This window comes from Dromiciops gliroides, chromosome 2 (genome assembly GCF_019393635.1).
Source record: "Dromiciops gliroides isolate mDroGli1 chromosome 2, mDroGli1.pri, whole genome shotgun sequence".
Taxonomy (NCBI): domain Eukaryota; kingdom Metazoa; phylum Chordata; class Mammalia; order Microbiotheria; family Microbiotheriidae; genus Dromiciops; species Dromiciops gliroides.
The window spans coordinates 655263374-655269589 of record NC_057862.1 but is presented as its reverse complement, the minus strand read 5'-3'; positions in this window follow the sequence as shown (position 1 = coordinate 655269589).

Genomic DNA, 6216 nt, shown 5'->3' with positions numbered 1-6216 from the left:
AAAAGGGAACTACACGCACCAGTTCTGGTCCGGGGCTTTTCCAGTGTCCCAAAAGTTTTAGTGCGGATTTCAGCTTTACTGTATTTTGGCGTCACCACCTATCCCCCCAAAAATATATTTTTATGAGCCTTCATCTTTTACACTGAAATCAAACTGCCCATTCTCTTGAGTGTCTTTGTGGTTATCAAACCACCGCCCCACGGGACTGGAAACTTGAAAGATCTCTTATGGGATGGAAACTTGAAAGATCTCTTATGGATCAGCCTGCCCGCAGAAAGTAGAATAAGACATCCCTGAGGCTAACCAGAAGGGCTGACCTCTGGGAGTGAATTCGCCTTCCAGATTTTCATATGCAAAATGTGGACGCTCAGAAGCATTTACAGTTGTCTGGTGGATGTACCCGTCCCGGTGTGAATTTGCTTCCTAGCAAATGTATTCAAAGTAATCAAAGGGCTTACGGGTAGAAGGGACCCGAGAGCAGGGCTTCTTAACCATTTTTGTCTCCTGTTGCTCTCTGTAGCCGTAGGGTATGAGCTACAGCCTGCCCCTCGGAATCGTGTTTTTAGGTGCAGAGAAATGAAATGACAGTGTTTTTCCCACTACCCTGGGCAGATTTGAAAAGGAATAAATGCTGAAGAGAGACGAACATGGGAAAATAAAGAGCCAGGATCAGGGGTTTAGAGTCAGGTTCCCAAGTGACTGGCTCAGGCTGGGGTGTACAAATAGACCGTGGGATGATTAGCTGATAATTAGGTGTCTGTAAGCTCTCTCCTATTAGATTGTGGTGTCAGGGGGGCAGGAGCTGTTGCTACTGTTTCTTTTCTTTGCTTCCAAACACAGGCTTCTTGGATTTATTACTAACTTGCTCTGGGACCCCGAGTACACGTCAGTAAACTGCTGAGCTTTCTTTCTTGATTGGTGAAATGGGAACAATAATACCTCACAGACCTGTAGGATCAAGTGACATTATGTGAGTGAAAGTGCTTTGAAAAGTATAAAGCACAATTCAGATATAGGGTATTATTATTTGTTTTTAATGACAATCCCCCCCCAAAGCCTCCTTTTAAAAAAGGGTCACCTTTTTAACAAGATTTTTCCAGTGGGTTATGCTATAGCTATAGGATCTATAGATAATTAAATTTGAGGGTCATCCAATGGGCAATGGAGATGTATGTTGTAGGTGCAGGTACCAATACATTCACAACCAAGAACTTCCCCCAAGGAAAGCCATATAGAAGGATACCATCTGGGGCAGCTAGGTGGCACAGTGGATAGAGCACCTGCCCTGGAGTCAGGAGAACCTGAGTTCAAATCCAGCCTCAGACCCTTGACACTAACTGTGTGACCCTGGGCAAGTCACTTAAATTCCAATTGCCTCATTAAAAAAAAAAAAAAAAGATACCATCAGAGAGATGTTTGACTGGAAAAGAGAAGTGTGCTGTCACTTGGCAAGGGAGCAAGGGAACACAGATGGACAGCACACATATCAAAAGGAATAAATGAAGGAATACCCACTGTGTTGAGTTGACCCCTTTTGGAGATTTCATGAGAGGAGATGGCCAAAAGTTGCACAAGGGCCATGAATGGGTTGAGACATGCATCATGGTAGAAGGTACCTCCATTGGTAAGAGCATGGACTTACTGAAAAACCTTTGAAGTTTGGGTGGAGGAGAGAAGGGAAGGGCATAAACATCAAATGTTTTTCAGTTGCTTCAGTTGTATCTGACTCTTCATGACCCCATTTGGGATTTTCTTGGCAACGATACTAGGATGGTTTTCCATTTCCTTCTCCAACTCATTTTACAGATGAGGAAACTGAGGCAAACAGGGTAAAGTGACTTGCCCAGGGTCATAGAGCTAGCACCTGAGGCCAGATTTAAACTCAGGTCTTCCAGACTCCAGGCTCAGAGCTCTATCCACTGCACCACCTAGCTACCTCAATACATTTATATAACATCTACTATGTGTCAGGTACTTAGCTAAGCACTTAACAAATATTGTCTCATTTGGTCATTGAAGTATCATTGAAACAGTAATAACCATGATGAATAGTGTGTATTGACTAAACTGGGGGTCATAATGAGTAAAGAGAGGATAACATTAGCTTTCCTGAGCAGTGACATTTTCAGCTTTGTGGACCTTATAAATCACTCCCTTGACAGGCCTTCCAGTTCCACCATATACCCACATGCACTCAAATACATTAGTCTCCGACTCCTGCTGCCTCAGCAGGTCTGTACTGCCAAGACTTTGGTTGATCTCATCTATTTTGGCTGCCCACAAAAAGTAATATGGCCTTTCACTCTGTAAATGCTATGTGGCATTGTGGATAGAGTGCCGGGCCTAGAATCTGGAAGGCTGGCCTCAGACATTTACTAACTCTGTGACCCTGGGCACATCACTTAATCTCAGTTTCCTCATCAGTGAAATGGGGATAATAATAGCACCAGCCTCCCAGACCCATTGTGACGTTCAAATGAGATGACATTTATAAAGTATTTTGCAAACCCTAAAGCCCTGTAAATTGCTATTTTAATGATGTACATTGGTGTGAGTTGGGATTTGAAAGCATTTCATAACCTAAAAGTGAAAAAACTGTCCAGCCCCAGAAAGGGGACTTTATTTCATTGAGGACTAGAAAAGATTTGTAGATGACACAACCAGGATATTTAACATTCTCTTTAATTTTGAATCAACAGGACTAGTCTTTACTTTGACACTAGGGGGCGTAAAGAACATTATTATGATAAAAGATCTCCACTCTCGGTAAGAAAAGTTTCATTTTGTGTTCACAGAATTATGCTCTTTTAATATGTAATAAGTGATAATATGAATGTTTGGACACTTCCTAAGTCCTCAGGACATTACTACATCTTACTTATTCCACTATTTACAGGTGGCATGCCCTAACAAACTAGACTGGTAGTTCAAGGGTTTACAAACCCCTTGGGGAGTTCAGGGGTTTGAGGCTAAAAATTCATGAATGGTGCCCTAAGCAGTAAATTATTGCAGAATTTATATGTAGTGTATGAGATGACTTGAGGATTCAAACACTTTTTTTGTTTGAAACATTAGGACCCACTGGATTGGCCAACAGACTTCAGGCCAGGTGTAGCTCATGGGATCAAAGCACCATCAATTCAGAGCTAAGAGGACCTTAGGGACCATGTATTGTTCTGGGAAGAAAGGGAACAGGGAAATTGGCAGAGAAAAGAGGGATATCCTCCCCTTTCTCCCAACCTGCAGCCAAAGTCCAAGGGGACTTTCCCCTTGATCCTCCACCCCCCCCCCAGCCCAGACTAGCCTAAGGAGCTCCCTGAAAAAGAGAGACAAGTGGGTACCATCAGCCTCAGTCTTGGGCCATCTTCCCACTACCCTTCCCCTAAAACACACACATATATGGAAGAAAAAAGTAGTTAGGGGCTTCCATTTGGCCCTTTTTTTGTCCGACCTTCATTTACATAAATTGGAGTGAAAAAAACCTGAAGGATACATACTAAGGCTCCCAAAGGCCCACAGTCTTCCTACCACCCACCCCATTCCCCAGACAGGGAAGAAATAGGATGAAAGGACCTTGTGCCTCCATTCGCTGGAGGGGAACTTAAAATATATGACTAACCGCATGTTCTTGCTGACTGAGCCTCCATGCTTAGTGGGTTGGCTGCCCCCCAAACAGGGCCCTGGTCAGGGGCTGGGCTGAGGGGACAGAGGAAGAGTTGGGGAGGGGAGAGGAGCAGTGATCAGGGACCTCCGTGGGTCATGAGGGAGCAGGCACCAAGTCCTCCCCTCCAGGGAACTGCCTAGACAATGTGCATGTAGAACCATTTGATCTTCAGCTATGGACACACTTTGGAGGGCATGATGTGCACACTAGCTGTGGCCTGGGCTCAGGGAAAGAAGCTGTGCTCCTGGGCAAGCTCTGTGATCAGACCCCACCTCTGGTCCAGGCTGTGGCACAGACAGGAATAGGGCACCTCTTATGGCCCACCTCCCCTCATGCATGCTCTGACTCTGTGCCAGCCCAGTGGAAGGGGAAGATGTCACCTTTGGTGACGGGTGTCCCTTGGTGCCCTTGGGCTGAGGGTTCTGAGCAGCTGACTCATTCTGTGCTTGGGGAAAGTGGGCTCATCTGCTCTCCTTTAGATTCTTGAAGCATCTGCTTTGTCTCATTCTGGAGATTGGAAAAAACCTCTTCGATACTTCAGGATCTCTTGGTCCCTCCAGCGATTTAGATCAAAACCCCATCCTTGGATTCTCTTCCTGTGAAATTAATTAATTCTCCATGTCCTCCCCCCACCCCTCCATATCCACCATAAAGGATGCACCCATCCTTCTTCTAGGTATTCTTATACTTGCTGGGTATAAACATAACATTTATGCTATGCACCAGTAATTCCTTCCAGCTGATTAGATGAGCAGTCCATCTTATTTTCTGATCTTATATTTCCTGTTCACCCTGAGGAGCAACTTAACACAGAGGATAATAAAGAACTGGGTCCAAGTCTCATTTCTGATACATGGTAGGTGTGTGACCCTGGACAAGTCCCTTAACCATTTAGTGCCCCCCTTGTATCAATAAAATCAAAGGTCCAGTCACTGACTTCTGTTTGACTTCTTTTTTTTCCTGCAGGGCAATGAGGGTTAAGTGACTTGCCCAGGGTCACCCAGCTAGTAAGTATCAAGTGTCTGAGACTGGATTTGAACTCAGGTCCTCCTGAATCCAGGACCCGTGCTTTATCAGGAAACTTTTTCTCTACCTAATAAAATATCTTTTTTGTAGTCAACAAACAATAAACTTAACAAGACCTCATCTTCTCCACACCTTTTGGCCAATTGTGCGACTATGAAGATGTAACTTCTCATAGAGAATCATGCAAGAAAGCCTGCCTGTTCCAGTCTCAGATTTTCATCAAGGATACCTTTAATACCTATATAAATGAAGATTTTATAGAGAAGAAAAAGTAGACATTGGAGTGATATGATATCTTTTTAGTCTTTTAGGATAATAATTTAATTTTAGATGTTCAGTTGTTTTTCAGTCATGTGCAACCCTTTGTGACCCCATTTGGGATTTTCTTTTTTTTCTTTTCTTTTCTTTTCTTTTTTTTAGGCAATGGGGGTTAAGTGACTTGCCCACGGTCACACAGCTAGTAAGTGTCAAGTGTCTGAAGCCAGATTTGAACTCAGGTCCTCCTGAATCCAGGGCTGGTGCTTTAACCACTGTGCCATCTAGCTGCCCCCGGGATTTTCTTGGCAAAGACACTGGAGTGGTTTGCCATTTCCTTCTCCAGCTCCTTTGACCGATGAGGAATTGAAAAGAACAGGGTGAAGTGACTTGCCCAGGGTCATGCAGCTATTAAGTGTCTGAGACCAGATTTGAACTCAGGAAGATGAATCTTTCTGACTCCAGGCCCAGCCCTCTATACATCATGGTGCCATTATTAGCTGCCCCATTGGATTGAATACCTCAGTGTGAATAAGTTTATCAGACCTTTTCTAAGGTGCTACGTGAGACCTAGGGAATGAGCTAAGAGCTTTGAAAGGAGGAGTAAGAGTATTAGGTAAGTTTAAGGGTGGAAAGGGGTGGGGGGGGGGAAGTAGGGGAAAGTAGGCTAAAAGGAGAGATTGAGAGGAGAAATTTTAGACTGTAATTTTGCCTTAGACCAGCCCTGTAGTGATAAATAAAGGGAGGAGGAGGAGAAAGGAGGGAGAAAGAGGAGAGAGAGAAAGAGAAAGAGGAGAGAGAAAGAGAAAGAGAGAGAGAGAAAGAAAGATGCATAGAAGGTTTATAGAATGATTTGGGCATGAGATTGTATTATTAAGATTGTGGATGTGGATACTAAGAACAATAAAGAAAAGTCTCTTCACACAGCATCTAAGTCATAACTTTAAGCAAAAGAACCCTAATGCTCACGTACACTTCTGAATTATTTGTGTAAAGAAAAATCAATCAACCAACCAGAATAGGAATTCCATAAAGAACACCAAAGGTATATTAAAAATTCATATTTGATAAGTCTCTGCATATTAAACACTGGGGGAAAGAATCATTATTTAATTATGCTGTTGGGACAATTAGTTGTGTCTTATGCACACATACACACACATACACACACACAACCAAATTTATGTTTATACTTCATACCATAAATCACAAAATAAATTTCAGCAAGATCAATAAATTATTTTTAAACCACACAGAAAGGGTAGAAGAAA